Source organism: Lycorma delicatula, chromosome 8, assembly GCF_047948215.1.
Source record: "Lycorma delicatula isolate Av1 chromosome 8, ASM4794821v1, whole genome shotgun sequence".
NCBI lineage: Eukaryota > Metazoa > Arthropoda > Insecta > Hemiptera > Fulgoridae > Lycorma > Lycorma delicatula.
In genome coordinates, this window is record NC_134462.1 from 108,136,739 (window position 1) to 108,154,693 (window position 17,955).

The 17,955-nt window shown below is 30.5% G+C and overlaps 1 protein-coding gene across 1 annotated transcript in view; it reads right to left on the bottom strand.

The window, feature by feature from the left end:
• Positions 1-17,955, bottom strand: part of LOC142328777 (ecdysone-induced protein 78C-like) — a 367,857-nt gene that overhangs the window by 217,620 nt on the left and 132,282 nt on the right. The window lies entirely within an intron of this gene.

Sequence of the window (17,955 nt, forward strand, 5' to 3'; positions counted from 1 at the left end):
CTTACGCCACTGCTGTCTCCATCTATTTCTGTCTGAAGCCTTCTCTGTCGTCCCCTTATAGTTCCCAATCTTCAGTTAATCTATTAACGTCATCCTTCTTCTTCCTCGCTGTTTCCTTTCTTTTTATACTGACTTTTCCTATTCAGTTGTCAAGATTCAATTTCCTCTAATATTCTTTACTTCCCGCTTAAGTGTCTTTTTTCTTTAATCCTATTCATTAGTTCTTCATTCCTCACTTACTTTTTCTATCCTTTTTCATGTCCGCATCACAAAAGCTTCAATCCAGTTTTTCTCCTTCTTCCTCGTCATCAACGCTTCGTCTCCATACATAGCGTTTGGCTAGCCTCTCTCAGTAAAAGTCCAGACTTTTATTGCATACTAATTTCCTCGAACTGCTTACGGCTTCCTTTGCCATCGCTATCCTGTTTATTTTCATTACGCTCTTTCACCATAGCCCCTAAGCATCTCTAATATTTTACAATTTCTTTACTTCCTTCCATTAAATTGTCTTTGTTGCTTACTTACACTACTTTATTTTTTCCTAAATTTATTTTTATATATACATACATAGTTATGATATAATTATACTTTTAGCTAAAATTGAATATTTTTGTTGGTTAAAATTCTTTTTTGTGATAGATGCATTATTTTTTTTGTTTCTTTTTTCATCTGTAATTTCCTGTATAGTGTTTGTACTGTAGGCCCATTTATCATATTACACTGAAATATTTAAGATAACTAACCGATTTAAGAAACATGTGTTTTTCAAGATAATGTTTGTATAATAGTCTCCATGGAGTGCTTGTAAGAGAGAATCTACTTCTCTTTTATCATAGCTCACACTACATTAAGCATTCCGTGAAATTTTTGTATTACAGTCTTGTTTGATTCTTGATATATTTTGCTGAAAACCGTTTCGCTTGCTAACCTCGTCTAATTAATATTAAATATACATATGACACACAACTTATTAATAACAAAAGGGATATTTAAACTAAATAAATAATTGTATATCACTACTTTTTCAACGTAGAAATAATTTATGTAATAAATATGGAAAAACATAAAAATAAGGTGCCCCCCGTTAACACAGAAGTACCAAAAAATCAATAGTAAACAAACCATAACAGCAAAGAAATTGTATTTTCAATAAAATGTCCTTACGGAGGATTCTATGCATCCCGTTATTATATTTTGCGATTCAATAATAGAAGCTGGATATCAACTCACAAAATATTTCCATCAATATATGAAATAAAAAAATTTAGGCATAGTTACTCTGAAAAGGTTTAAAAAAGATAAAGAATTAATTCCCGTGGTTATTCCTAATACGCTAAGTAGAAATGAAAAATTTTTAAATAATTCTACGAAAACGCTTTTGAAATAAGAAAAGTAAAGGTAGATAAAATTTTTCCCTCTTTTATAATAATAAAAGAAGAAAAAATATTTAACAAAAGCAGTTACGCGAAATATAAAATCTAACATCAGGTTATTCTTCTAATCCATTTATTAGTCAAATTCCAATTGACATAATATTTAAATTATATGTTGTTATAAAAATAAAGACTTTTTTTTTGTGTTTGAAAAGGAAATCAACTATTACTTAAAATTTCAAGTTTCCCTGTGATAAAAAATTTGGAAAACTTCATCGAGAAATTAAAGAAAAAAAAATTGTCAGAGATACGAAAAGTATTTTTTTAACAGATAATTTATTTACCCATAAAATTACTTTAATTTACATGAAAATTTTCTGGTGCTTAAAGTCAAAATTTTCATTCGTAAAATTTAAGAGCGGCATCTAAAAAATTCACAGCAGTAAATAAAATACTTTAATAATTTTTTTAACAGTTGTCAATTAATCTTAAAAAATTTAATTTAAATACACAACTATTTTGTAACTGCTTTTATAAACATAGATCCTTACTTATATTTATTTATTTTACCGGCAGATTTTTCATGCGGTAAAACACATTCTTCTTCTATAGCTAATATTAAAAAATAAATTTCGTAAAACTTTTTACAATTGTAATTATTGAATTTATTTCATGACTTCGAGTAAAAATTCCATTTTATTCCTAGAAATTTTCAAAATGAGAATTTTTATTTTTTGCTCTAATGAAGAAAGCAAAAAATAAATAATACAAATATTAATTAATTAAGGGCAATTTAAAATTAAACGACTGACATTAAAATAAAGTTTATAAATAAAATTTTACATTTATTACCATTAGTGAAAAGCTGACAGTTAAAGAGAAGAATTAAACATAAAAAGAGAGAGAGGTTATGTTAATTTTTAAAACATTTAAAGGAATTCCATGTTATACTGCTGTAATAGATTTTTATTTCAGAAGGTGGTAAAAAGTTATTCTTTTAACACTAGTCTATGTTAAAGAAATTTAAATCGATAGAGCAGAAAAGGAGTTACGTACACACGTAGAAAAGTAACTAAAAAAAAAAAGTGTAGTGCCTTTTTCTAGTGATAAAAGGAAATAATTCCACAATCTTAACAACTAAACCTTAAAATCACCGCAAAATAGCTTTAATGCAATTACTAAATTGAAAAAAAAAAAAAAAAACGGAAAAAGAAATAAATGTCACAGTAAATTTAACTTTACAACCCTTTTGAGTATAATTATACATATATTTGCAATTCATTATTCTAAATATTTTAACTTACTTATGTTTAAAAGGGGGAAAAATTCAGTTATATTTATTAAAAATTAAGTTACTTCTTTTATTTATGTCTAAGCTAACCGATCAATAAGTCTAAAAAATAATAATTTGATTGAAAATATCGATCTTTAAACATTTTTGTAAATAAGAACAAGTGAACCAAATTTATGAAGAATTATTAATAAAAATATTTATTTAAGCTTTATTTTTTATTTCTTCGCCCGCTTTATCGTCATTGAACCTAATACAAATATTTATTGAACCGGATGAAGAACAATTCTTTTCAAAAAAAAAAAAAAATACCCGGTTAAAAAATAAATCCTCAAATTAATTTTATAAGATAGGATATAAAAAACAAACAGCTTGCTTGAAGAATTTTTGAATGGTACATAACATTTCATATATACTCTATTTTAAGAAGGAAAAACTGAAAAGTAGAAAATGATGAATAAATTATATTCGTTTATTAAAACGTATTAAAACGCAAAGACTTTTAAAAAAAGCTTGAGTGGAAAGATAAAACTTTTATAGAAAGTATTGGTATTAGGAGGCATATATTTATCGCTTTAAAATTTGTATACAGAAATAATAAAGGAAATAAAAAAAAATAAAAAATTGGGAATCGTGAAATATAATAACAATTCTTCCAAATAAGAATTGTTAAGAGCCCTGAAGGAGGCATCATTATTGAGATTTAACAGCTCTGTTGCTAGGATAATCTTCCTATAGGTCATTATAGGATTCAGAGATAAAAGGTTTTCCTCCAAAAGGATCGAAGTAAGAGGAATAAATAATATCGGAATAGGAACAGAACAGTGTTAGAAGTGAGAATAGATAAATAAATATGAGATTTGAATTTGAAATATAAGGATGAGATTGAATAGAAAAACGAGTAAGCAAGGCTAAGGAGAATTGATTATAAAATTGAAAATATCTGTTGAGGTCGATTGAAGCAATTCACAACACCGTAAGGACAGATCGGGACGAAATAAAGAAAAAAACAAAAATTTTTAAAATTTGGGAATAACTGTCCAAAAAAATTTAAATATTCGTTAAAAACACTGTTCTTTTAGCTGAAAATAGAATTAAGTTAAACCAGTGAAATTAATCGATTCATTGGTTGGGTTGAAATTCATTTTGATGTAAGTAGAAGTAAAAAAAAAGGAAGCTTGTCAAAACTCAAAGCGGACGCAATTTTGTTATTTAGTTGGAGTATTGGAATACATCATTTTGGAAAATAAAATATTTGTCTATATGTTTCCTCACTTTTGTTTTCAACATACAATATCGAAAAAATCTAAAAAAAATACTCAAAGATATTAAATAATTAATATTTCTATCACTATTAAACATGGAGTTAAATTATATTAATTTCCTAATAATCGGTATTACACGCTAAAATATTTTCAGGTTTTTTTCTTTAAATAAAAATTGCATCATAATTTATTATTTATTTTAATATCGCGGATTTCAGCAATACTACACTAAAATATATACGTAAAATCTCACAATCATAAAATTTAACTTCATATCATTTCATCTTTGTTCTAATTACTGTTGGCAAAACAAACATGCAAACTTTTAATGACCCCGCCCATTTAGTTAGAGCTCATTTCATTTTTTTTATAATCTAATAAAAAACATATCCCAAAAGATTACAGAGATTCAACAGATTAAACTGTTGAAATAATGGTAATAAAAAATCTGCAGAGATTTTAAAATTGAGCATAAAAATGCGTAATTTGGAAAAAAAAATTTCCAAAGAACAATTTTTAGTAATTTCTTGACTACATAGCTACAATGTCTGTCAATAAAGTAATGAGACTGGTTCAGAAAAATTTTTATTTACAATCCAATTATACATGGACTCTTATCACCTTCAAAATAGTTCCCTTGGGAACCCACACAACGCTTCAAACAGTTTTTCCACTCTTCATAGCAGTGTTGGAACTCAGAAACCGGAATATTTTTCAGATGGTCGGTTACATTTTTTAAAATTTTTTCTACTGTTCCAAAATGATGTCCTTTGAGGTGTTTTTAAAGTCGGGAACAGTAAAAAATCGTAGGAACTCAAGTCAGGTGATTAAGGTGGTTGAGGAACTACAGGAATATTTATTCCAGGAAAAATATTCCGGTTTTTCAGTTTCAACACTGCTATGAAGAGTGGAAAAGCCGTTTGAAGCGTTGTGTGGCTTTTCAAGGGAATTATTTGGAAGGTGATGGAGTCCATATATAACTGGATTGTATATAAAAAGTTTTTCTGAACCAGTCTCATTACTTTATTGACAGACCTTGGGTATTTTAAATGAAAATAAAATAAAATGAAAGTACAGCGAAAGTTGGAAATGAAACTTTGGAAAGTTGGTACCACACTACGAAAAATGTCTAGATCAGAGTGGCGACCAAGTAGAGAAATAACGCAACTATGTAAGTACTTGTTACAAATAAACAATTTTTTATTTTCACAGTGTTTTTAATTTCGTGACCACTCGGACCTTGCAAAAAAATAACCCTCGTACTCTCGCCTTATCATTGGTTAAAAAACAAAGAATACGATTGGTTGGAATTGTTTGCCTGATAATGATAAGAATTAATCTCACCTTATGATTGGATAAAAAACAAAGAATACGATTGGTTGGAATTTTGTGTCCGATAATGATAAGAATTACTCTCACCTTATGATTGGGTAAAAAACAAAGAATACGATTGGTTGGAATTTTGTGTCCGATAATGATATGAATTACACTCTTAACTGAATATTTTGACATTTTTTCAAAATATTACACAATTATGTTATAAATATTTAATAACCCGAAGTTGTATTTGAAATTAATATGTCCAGGTCAAATCCGGAAAAGTTACGCACCCCTTTGCCGGTATTTTTTTGAGAATTATTTTTCTTTCCTGTTCCAAAGGCTCGAAGATTTTTTTCTTGAACACAATTATACTTCCTGCTCAAAATAATAAAATATAGAGAAAAATTAAACAAGTCAAAAGATATGGAAGCAATAAAAAATAATAACCGAGTTTATTAATAAATTATTAAGTAAAATTTATCCTCTTATTCTGAATTCAACCGCTAAGCATTATAGTCTGTTATCCATAGCTACATTAAAGAAAAAAATAATTATAAAAAATTACTGAATCAAGTTTAAGGCACTAATAAGTCATAAGGCAGATAATAAAAAATAATTTACGATGCAATGGAATAAAAGAAAAGTATACGATAAAGAAAAAAGGTTATACGATAAAGTTTCGATAAAGAAAAAGATGGTTCGATAATTCCAACCTCACCTGTGGTGTTTTTTCTTAACATGGAACCAAATCGTCATATCAATATTTCGATCATCCTCCCTGTCAAAACTACTTTTTGTAATAAAAGCTGTTACGTTTTTTTTACTAACAACAACTGGGGAATTCACGATAAATTATATTTAAAAAACGGAATTATTTGACGATTTATCAGCACACGTCAACGTACATAAAAATAAAAAAAATTAGAAATCGATTCGATTTTGTTTAAAATAGTGTTTTAAGTTGTAGAGGAATTTTCGTAATTTATTTATCGACTTATTCAACAATAGGCTGACGCCTTGTAACAGCTGCCAGTGGATGATAATGAATTTTGTACCGTGTGAAAAATGCCATGCCTGACGGGAACCCAAACTCGTTCACTCCGGGTGAAAGTTAGAAACGCTACCTCTACGCCACGGAGAATGACTATTTATGTTTATATATATTTTCTTTAAATTTGAATTTAAACATGATATCTTACTTTACAGTTGTAGTTATACTCAATTAATACCTCTTTGTAAATTTATTACTTTTTAAAAAATATTTTAATGGTTTTAATTTATCAATAATAAAAATAATTTAAGAGTTGGTAGTGAATAGTAGTAATCCATTTAAAACAAATTAAAAAATAATAAATGAAAGCAATAACAATTTTTTTAATCTCAATAACCTTGTAAAATAATAATATATCGTTTTCTTTTTAATGTATTATGTAACGAATCAATGAATGGATTATTTCTTTACAATTTATACCTGTAACCGTATGCAGTATGCGAATGAACTCGTAAAAAATTCCGGAAGTACAAGGACATTCATTAGCGTTCATTATACCTATCAGTATATTGATTAAACGTTCTGTTTTATATATGTAGCACGCGCCACTTCACTAAAACAACAGTTTAGATCACAGCTTTCTTTATATTAATTTTGCAAACATCATTATTATTTTTCCCGATTATTCTTTAATTTAGTTTTAATAATATATATATAAAATCTCCCCCCCCCCCTACACGCACACACACGCACACACACACACACACACACACACACACACACACACACACACACACACACACACACACACACACACACACACACACACATCAAAACGATAAACTGGTATATAGTACCCGTTTAAAAATATAAATTACGCTACTTTCCTCCCACCTTTAACAGTACAAAATATGTGCCCTAACAGTCATAACATCAGTCATAAAATCCTAGTATTTTCAAATTTTAAAGATCAGCAAACATAAAATTTTATTTCTAATTGAAAAGGACTTAAGGGACGGGGTATATTGAATTAATATAGGATATTATTTACTTAGTGTATACAATTACATAATAATTCTACAACGTCTCAGCGCAACAAATTCTACATAAGTCTACAATGTAGTCCGAGAAATCGGTAATGCACTTGATGGGGCTATACTAATTAGTTCAATATAAGTCTGATATTTCTGCCTCTAGTAGGAAAGTTAAACCAAAGAATGATTTCAAGCAATCACTCGTTTCGTTATTGTGGTAGCAATAAATATCGCACAAACCTAGATTTACAGGTTGAGGTTGGACGCTGGTAGTGACGAATCGAACAAGCCAGCTTCTCGTGTGGTATTCTCTTGCTATACTGAACAGATCAGGATGTTTTTAGTAACTATGGATGCGCGTAACTTCGAACTATAACTATCTGGATGGACCGTTTTGAAAGATATGTATGTGTGAGATTTTTATACGTTTAGTTTAAAACTTCTTGTATATTGAACTACCGTATATGCCTCGGCTTATTAGAGGTTTTTATATTTTTCACGTGTACTTATCGGTGACAGCTGTTATCAGAGATAACAAGGACAGAAATTTTGGTTATTTCTAACCACGAATTATCAGCCGAGTAAAATGTTTATTCATTCAAAATTTTCAGTTGCAACATTTGTTGCGCTGACAAGTAGTGAGGAACTACGAATCTAGAGTTATTTTCTTTTCTCTTTCTGTGCATTAACGGCTTAATTACTGAAAGGATGGACAGAAACCCCTTAATACCTAACAAGAGACTCTTTATATCACTGAAAAAGGACAGTAGGCCCTCTTCAGCGATAGATCTTGAAGAAGGAGGTTCTTCCGTTGATCGGATGTTAAAACGACGGCAGTCGGAAGTTGATGAGACGGGCGACCGATATGAAATGAGCGTTGATAGCCTTGAGGAAACGTTCAAAAAGATGTGTGAGGAAGTTAAAATGCTCATGAAGCTTATTAAATTGAACCCAAATACTAAGAGGGAAAGTAAGGAGTTCGCCCTCAGAATTGAAGAGCTCAAGGAACCCTTAGGCAACCTAGAAACTACTAGTTTGGTAGTGACAAGCCCTGCATAAGGAAAGTGTTCACCGAGGCTGCCACGCAAACTCCAGCGACAGATTAAATATTTTTTAATCTTTTAAATCTGTCGATTTCAACGTCAGATGTGTAGAGTGAGGGAGCGTCGCCACGGATAGGCGTGGGCGTTCCTGCCTGAGGCGGTGGCATCGGCAGACGTGGTCTGTATCAACGTGGCGGGAGTTCCCGCTTTGAGGCGGGGAGACTACGCTTCTCTACTGGATCTCATCTTCGTCAGCGAGGGACAGGCTGATAGAATCACCAACTGGAGGGTTCTCGATGAGGAGAGCATGAGTGGTCATGCATATGTTACCTTCACTTTGTCCATGGATGGACCCAGTGATAATGAGGTAAGACCATTGAAATTCGTACCAGTGGTCCTTCAGAAGCTCAGAGTGGTCCTTGCTGATAGGTTGGAGGAAGAAGCTATCCTGACTAATAAAGCTACCCTAAAGCATGTTGTAAAGTAGAGGACGCAAGTCCTGGTCACCAAAACAAGAAGCAGATGTACTGGTGGTCATCCGTCGGAAATGACCTAATGTCATTGAAATGGCCATGAAATGGCCTAATCTCGTCGGAAATGCGAATGAGCCAAAAGAGCATGGCCGAGGAGATGAAGAGGCTCGGATGCCGACGTTGACAGGGAACGTTACTTGACCCAGAACAGGCACCCCATAAAACAAATTGAGAACGCCAAAAAAAGATATGTGGGCTGGATTGTGTGCTCGGATCAATATAGATCCGTGTAGCGATGCTTATAAAATAACCAAAACATTTGGCAGAGCTTTCCCAATTATGAGTAGCGGCAGTTGATAACATTGGTCAGAGCCTTTTTCCGTTATAATGAATCCTTACGTAGAAGTGAGATTGTAGCGGAGCAGATTTCATTTTTTACTTTGGAAGAATTGCACTTGGCTTCTGAGAGAAAGAGAACAGAGAAGAGTCGATATGAAATACGATTTCTACTGAGCCGAGCCATTCTTCAAAAAAAAAAAAAAAAAATGGCAGAGCTGAACTATCAGTGATTATTGCTACTGGGTTGGGTGATGATGAGACAGCCTGGGCGAAGTGGTAGCCGAGGCCCCTAGGATCAGATGCCCAGGACTATCTGAACCACTGGTTGAAGCCCCACAGGAAGTACAGAATGCTCATGAGTAATGCCGAAAGTAGGGTTTCACGGCATGTTGTACCAGGAGGAGGGGTTTTAGTCGGTGAGAGCCTGAAAATGCCGTCTATGCGGGTAGGCGGCGGCTGGAAGAGCCCCCCCCCCCCCCTATCGGAAAAAACCTAGATTTACAATTTTTTTTTACGTAAACGTGAATTTTATATAATTGATGATGGTTTTTAATGTTATGTATAAATTATTGATTAGCGGAGGGATAGCATTCCTGTCTTTCATCCGGTAGGTTCGGGTTCAAATTTCGATCAGGCTTGCCATTTTTAATAAACTACAAAATTTGTTTTTTATTAAAAAAAATAATAAAAGAGGAGTAGGACAGCTGAAATTGATCGTAGCCCTATAGTTAGCCTACAAAGAGAATAAATAAATAATAAAAAAATAATAATAATTATTCTGAAAGTTTGCAGTTTTGTTTGTATACATACGCAATAAAGAGTGGCAATTTTTTACAATTATTTTAATGTGACTTGTTTTGATGTTCACGTAAAATTTCAGTCAAATTGATTATAAAATAGAAACCGACCGATGACAACCAATGAAATACGTAAATTCATGGTGGCTTATTATAGATGGGAAAATAAAAATAATTAATACAAAAGAAATTAATAAAGAAATATCGTAGATAACAAAATATAATTAGCTAATAGGCGATAGAAAAGTAAAAAGAAAAAGATTAATAAAAGCAAAAAATATAAAAAAAAACTTGGAAAATTCTCACTGAACTATAAACTAAGCGAAGGGTTAAGATGTAGTACTACATCTATTGCGGATTTAAGTATTAGCACGATAAAAGATTAAATTCCACTCTCTTCCATTTCTTATCCTTCTCGCCTTCTCTATCGTACTTTCTTCCTTTCCAGGCAAGAGCGGACCAACGATTGAATACACTTCTGAGAATTAGTTACCGGATTACATTTTCGTTAAGTTCAAACCTTCGTTAACTTAACAACAGAAAATCTCCGCAATTAATAATAGATAACGGTTTATTTCAATAGGATGTTAGACGCACGCACGCACGCAGACACATATACATTCACGCGCAAACAACCCGGGTGTAATTATATGTGTGCAATTTCTACGATGGTACGTTTCATACTGTTGGACCGGTGGTAAGCGAATTATCTAGTGTCTATCTTTAGCCGCTTAATGAGTAATTGTATATATCTTAAACTCACACCAGAAATTTAATTCAGTGAACAAATTAAAGTATTTGACCGTTTTTATTTTAAACCTTTTTAACTCATGACTATTAATAATTTCGATCGTTTACAGAACAAAATGTCATAATTTTTCAAGTACGAGGTCCTATAAATATGTCGTTATATTCTTTTATTACATTATAACCGATTTGACATGAAATAAAAGTCATTTCCAAAATTTAAATAGGCTGTCGAGCATAACAATTTCCCGTGTAAAAAATTCTGGAAAAAATGAGGAGGGAAGTGATCTTCTGCTATTTTCTTCATCGTACGTAAACATGTTGTTCCATTTCAGCAGGCCACCCCATTAAAATTCAGTTGATATTCAAATCTATAAGCGACCGCATCACTTTGTTCACTATCAACAGATTAATGAACATTATTTCTACCAGAGTAAACATCTCTAACTAGTTTCGCTTACAACTCGCATGAATTACAGGTTCTTCACGGTACTTGAAATGACGTAAATCGACGATATAATGACCCTTTCTTTCGTGTGGCAACTTATTATATACTTATACATTATTTCTAGTGTATATAATTTTAAAAAAATTTCAGGGAACAACAGTTAGGATTTCAAATTTTTTTTTCAATCATTTACCATTGAAATTAATGTTTTGTTCGTTGTACATTAAAAAAAAATATATCTTAATTATTAATTTCTTTAGTGATTATTTAAAGGAATAGAAAACGACTTAGTTTTTGTGTAAATTTTGAATAACTATGACTATATATTTATTTTAAAAAAACGATAAAAAATCTATTAATATTACGTTCCGTGAAAGACGGCAACATAAAATTTAACTAATAGAGAAAAAAGCTATTGTTTGAAGATAAGAAATTACTTTTTCTAATTTATTTCCGATTAATTTTTAAACAATGATACGTTTTCCTAATTTGAAATAGTATTTAATAGCGAGTATTTATATCGGTGTCCCAAAGAGAGATGTCTGGGTACGAAAAAAATTAATGCAGGGAACAAAAAGTAAACAGCAAATTTTTTTAAATTAAATTAATTAAAATTTTTTTAAAATAAAAATATTTAAATTTTCGTTCGATTAATGTAGATAATTATTATCTACATTAATACGTACATTAACATTACGTAATGTTAATCGGCTACAATAATTCTACTTTAAAATCGTTGCTTTTAAAAAACAAAGATGAATAAAAAATAAAATAATTGTAAAGAGAAGAAAATCAGGATTACGAAGTGAAATATAGATCTTTTTTCGTAGGTATTTCAACCTAAGTTTTACGATTGTCTACTAAAATATCCTCAAAGCTGTTCTTATAAACTTTACTGAAATAAACTTTAGTAATACATCCCTTAAATCCTCGCAAAAAAAAAAGTCTTACTACTAAAAGTGTACTGAAAGAAGAATTATTACGTTTAAAACTTTGTGATAAGTAAATTGCATAGTTTCTACCAGCAAAAATAAAATCAAAATACAAAACGAGCTAAATATAAGTTTCATCTGTATCTAGATTTAAACCCTGAAACCTGATTTTGCAGTCGTAGTAATCAACGGATATATTATTCGGTACATTTTTCTATTTATATCAAGAATAATGCGGTTTAGTTAGAGAATACAAGAACAAGTTTTTATAGTTTGTTTATAGACAAATAATAAGATATTACTGCTGTCTATGAACAATTTAGTGCAGATTTCCTAATTCTCTAGTACTGGTCGTCAAAATTTTAAATACATAAGCAGAACATATTTGCAAATAAAGGAGGAATCGGGTATCTTCTACGATCATGTACGTCTTGAACTAATTGCACTTAAGAAAATCAAACAAATTGTTACGGAACAATCAGTAAAGAACCCTCAAAAATCAACCGAAAAGTCTTCCTTTCGGTTGAACATGTCTAGATAATGTTTGGTCCTAAACACACCGGGTTGGTCTAATGGTAGACGCGTCTTCCCAAAATCAGCTGATTTGGAAGTTGAGAGTTCCAACGTTCAAGTCCTAGTAAAGGCAGTTACTATGGATTTGAATACTAGATCGTGAATACCGGTGTTATTTGGTGGTTGGGTTTCAATTAATCACACATCGCAGGGATGGTCGAACTGAGACTTTACAAGACTATACTTCATTTACACTCATACAAATCATCCTAATTCATCTTCTAAAGTAATACCTGAATGGTAATTCTCGGAGGCTAAACAGGCAAAAGAAAGGGGGAAAAAAAGGAAAAATTTGGGAGCCGGAATCCGTGGTGCGAGTAGTAGCGTCTTGGCCTTTCATCCGGAGGTCCTGGGTTTGAATCCCGGTCACGCATGGCATTTTAACACGCTACTTGTCATTCATCTCATCCTCTGAAACAATACCTAATGGTGGTTCCGTTAAAACAAATAAAAAAGTTTGGGAAAGATTTTAAAGGAATTTAATTTGTAATGTAACTGGTAAAGATTGTATCACACATTTGATTATGATGATTTTGACACAAAAGTAGAATTCTGTAAGAATTTTTTTTTAACCAGTCCCGTGTTTTTTAAGCTCATCGCCTTAAAAAGAATTTCTGTTTGGTGTAGGATTACAAAAAAAAAAAAAAAACGAGCACCGTAAACTTATTCCTTCGATAGAAGTGTTGTAGGCGAGTCATACCTTGAGTTGTAATTATAGAACCAATCAACATCGGCCTGTGGTTGATATCGGCCGTCCCTGTATTCGGTAAGTATCCTTATGTATTGGATACCACTTCCTCGCTCTGCTCTAAAATTAGATACGATAAAATTTTTCCTGAATGAATCCTGAGGGATTTTTAATAATACCCAATACTTGTCATTTCATGCTTTTGATTTTACTGGGAAATCATCAAAGACAAGGTACTTGCTTCAAATCGCCTGAACCTTCTGAAGCTGACGACTGGAACAGAGTTAATTTTTATTGGAAATAATTAGTAATTCAATAGTTATTTGCTACGTCGAATGCATAAAAATAGAAAATATTTTGAAAATTTCCTTTTTAGTATTAATAAATATATAATAAAAAAATATTTTTTTTAAACTTATTTTCTCTTGGTAAATTGGAAAACTGACTTTTAGGGTTTCCCTATTTTGGTTTTTATTAATTTAAAGAACAATATTAAAAACGAAAGTAGATTTTTGTGTAACAAGTTTACCTGTTAATGAATAAGTCAAGAACCCGTAACTCCAGATAGTACTTTAACAATAATACAGCAAATGTAGTAAAAAAAATTAATTAAAATTAAAAAATATTTCAAAGTTGATTAAAAATTGAGTAGACGTTAAAAAATATTTGCATTTGATAAAACCGAATCTCTTACAAACTTTTTTTTTTTATCTTCTTAAACTTGGTAAAAGAGTAGCAGTTTTTTTTTTTTTTTTTGTAAATATCTTGACAAATATCGCTCTTCGATAAAAACGGCTGGTAAACCCTTTTAAAGCTTATAAAATTTTCTTTAAATCTATTTTTTTACTGTTGTACGACAAAAATTGATAGACAGGATGTTTTTTATGTACATAATATTTTCAATCCTTGTAAAATAGCTTTCTTTCACCCTTGATCTTTTTACTGAAAAAAAAAAAACTGTAAAATATAAATCCACAGGAAGTAATTAAACGTTGAACAAATTTTTAACACTTTAAAAGATTCATTTTCCAAGTGAAAAATTTCAGATGTAAACTAATATCTCCGCGTTTTATTTATTTTTTCTCCCTAAATATGATCGAAGCGTCAGTAAAAAAAAATTATAATTGAAAAATTTGTTGACAGATTTATATTATGTAATTCGATCGTAGAATTATAAAAGCATATGCTATCTATCATAATTGATGTCACACGGAACTAAAAAGAAACTGTAATAATATTTTTAAATTATTTATATGCTGAATTATTACACTGAAGTGATACGCTTCGATATATTTATAAAAAAAAATAATCTACAATGACTGACCTTCTCTCTGCCATGAAAATAGTAACATATAACGGTTGTGTATTTAGGGGACTTGATTTTGTCAGATTCGAATATTTTTTTACGTGAATGCAAGTTTTCTCAGATTTAGAATTTTTTTCTTTCTCTAATTTATCTTTCATATACTTTACAGCTCGATTTTGTATGAGCTAATTAACTATGGCAATCGATCACGAAACTTCTGATTTACAAACGGAAGGAATCAGATAAAAAAAAAGATAGAAAATTTAATAAAAAAGTTTCGCGAACACAAAAACAGCGAATATTTTAAAATTTAACAAATTTTTTAATTTATTTGAATTTAGTTTAAAGATTTAAGTATATGTAACTGTGTTTTAAAATTAAATAGTACCGAATAAGAACCGTGGGTATTTAACTAATTATTTATAAAAACCCAACTGACGATGTAAAAATTATAAAAATAAATAGCTTCCAAAACGCAAAAACCTTACTGTTGGAGGGCTTATGACTAACCTGTCAAAATACTAGACTTAGACTAAGTTATAAAAGTAACTAAAAAAATTTTTTTTTACAAAAAACATTAAATAAGAAAAAAATAATTTTTTTATAATGTTAAATTTTTAATTTACGAATTTAAAGAGATTATATTTTTGGTAGAAATCAAAGATTATTTGGAAGAAAATGTGAACGACATAGACTGATTAGTAAGAGAAAAAATTAATTAAAAGAGAATAATGAACGATTTAGATAGAGGAAGACGGTATTTAAGAAGTGAGAGCATTTTGTTATTTAGAAGTACATTTACAAATGATGTACGAAGTAATGGAGTCACCGAAAGCAATTAACAGAAGAAATGAGAGGTTTAATTTAGAAAATAAATCTGTTATCATCAAAAGTAAATCAAAGAATTAACAAGAAATCTTGAAAATATTTGCGAAGAATATCGCTTTTCATTTCACTTCATTTTCACTTTTAAGTAAAAATTAATCTTAGGAAAAATAAAAATGAAAAAATAAAGGCATCTAAAATGTGTTGTTATAGTTGGATGTTGAAAATTAGTGGTTTGATAAAATAAAAAATTAAGATGTTTTGAGAAAAATAGGAGAGAAGCGACATTTTTTACAAAATTCTTTGAAGAGACGAACTAGGTCGGTGGTCCGTATATTAAGATATGCAAGTTATGTTAATTTGCTAATGAAAAAGGACATGCAAGAAATAAAAACTGTTGAGAAAGACAAAAATAGATAATTCAGGTTGTAGGATGTAATTTGTTGAGATAAAATTAGGTGGTTATTAGGTATTATGAGGTTTACGTCTTGCAGAATTTTTAAAAATCCAACTAATTTATCGTGAGGTCCTGTGCTACGAATTATACAAATCTAAAATGAAGTTAGACAAGAATAAACGGTTGGAATAATTCGGAAATTATACTGTATATAGAGAACATTAACCACTAATTTTCAAAAATTGTTCAGTTACACTAAAAACGGTGTTTTATATTTTTACAAGTTAGTAATTTTTAATTTAATTTACGTTTAATTAGAAGACATATACTTAACCTAAAAATAAAATAAAATCATAGTACAGTTTTGTTTCAATAACTTACCCTTGGAACTTTCGTTTTCAATAATTTATACACTTCAATTTAAGTATACACTTCAATAATACAAATGAATAGAAAAAATTCAGTAAGCCTAAAACACATCACTGTCTAATACTAATTCTAAAATAAAATAGTATTATAAAATAGTCAAGTACAGTTTTCTATTTCAGTAATTTACTTTTGGAATTTACGTTTTCAGTAATACGTTCCACCGGTTAGCATATTCTGTCGCAAATCATCGCTGTTTATACGAATCGCGAATTCTTCCAGCTATGTGACCATACCCAATGCTTCTCCGAAACTGTTAATTTTGTTTTCTGTGTCCTCTCCGTGTCCTTCGTCTTCTGAACTTTCGTTAATCTTGCTAGTTTCAGAGAAAATAATTTCATCTACAGTGTGAAATCCTTCTTCGGTTACCAAATCACTATAAATACCCACGTAGTCTTCAACATGAACCGATGTTTGACCACTTTCTATACACAACAAATTCAACTTCACGCAGTACTGTTGTTGTTGAACTGCGCAAAGTACGTGTATCGGGAACATAATCATTATCGGTTTCCGTGCAGAAACCAGCTTCTTTAAACGCATTTTTGACACAGTTATTTGTAATTTGTTTGTACGATGAAGAAAGCCACCTTAGTGCTTCCAGAAAAGTTATGCGTCAACTCTTGAATAGGTGAACGTGAATCCATATTAGGGACTAGCGACTGCAAAATGTGTTTCCGATGATGAATTTTTATGATTTAATAACCCCCTGGTCCATCGATTGAGTTACACTAGTTGTGTTTGGAGGAAAGAACACAAGTTTTATGTCAGAATATTTTCTATGAGGGTGACACAACTCACTGTCTGAAAACAGTAAGTATTTCTATTTTCACTAACCATTTTTTCATTTAAATTATATATCCATTTTTCCATTATGTTAGACCTCATCTAAGACCTTTTATTTGCGTACCATTCCAATGCTAACTGAACGACATTTTTTAAACAGCAAGGCTTCCAATATTTACCTATCACCAATTGTTTAAACAACGTGCTATCCGCAAAACCGCACACCGAACAGTCTTTCTTTAGATTGTTCGCCTTCAATACGCTTTTCATTTTTTAAATACAGTATTTTGTTCGGTAAAGCTCGAAAAAATAAACCGGTTTCATCGCAAATACCGATATATTTTAGTTCGTAATCTGCGGTTATTTGTTTAATTTTATTTTTCCAGTCAATAACTATTTGTTGTGTCTACATCTTTAACCTGAAAATTGATTGCTAGATAAACAACAGTTACAGTACTGTATTATTATAATAATCATTTCTACTGGAATTATAATTTACAAATCGTGGGAATGTACAATCTTTTTTTAATTTCCTTTCCGGGAGATTAGTACGTAAAATTAAAAGTAAAATCTATGTTTCCTTTCCGTATCCGTATTGCGGAGTTTTCCGTCTTAAAGATATTAATTTCTTTAAAAATACATCGAGACTTGGGAAACTGTACGTTTTGAGGAGGTTTCCGTTTTTTAGAGGTTCCGTTTTGTAGAGGTTTCATTGTATAAAACTTTTTCACATTTGTGGCAAACATTTGCCACAAAATCCTACCTCATATTCACTTTATGTTGTTTAAATTCCTATAGTGATTTTTATTAAAAATCCTTTTTTCATATGAAAAGCGAGTTTGAAGGTTGATCCATTTTTAAATAAAATTTTAATTTCGGATTTAAAATAAATTTGACTTGA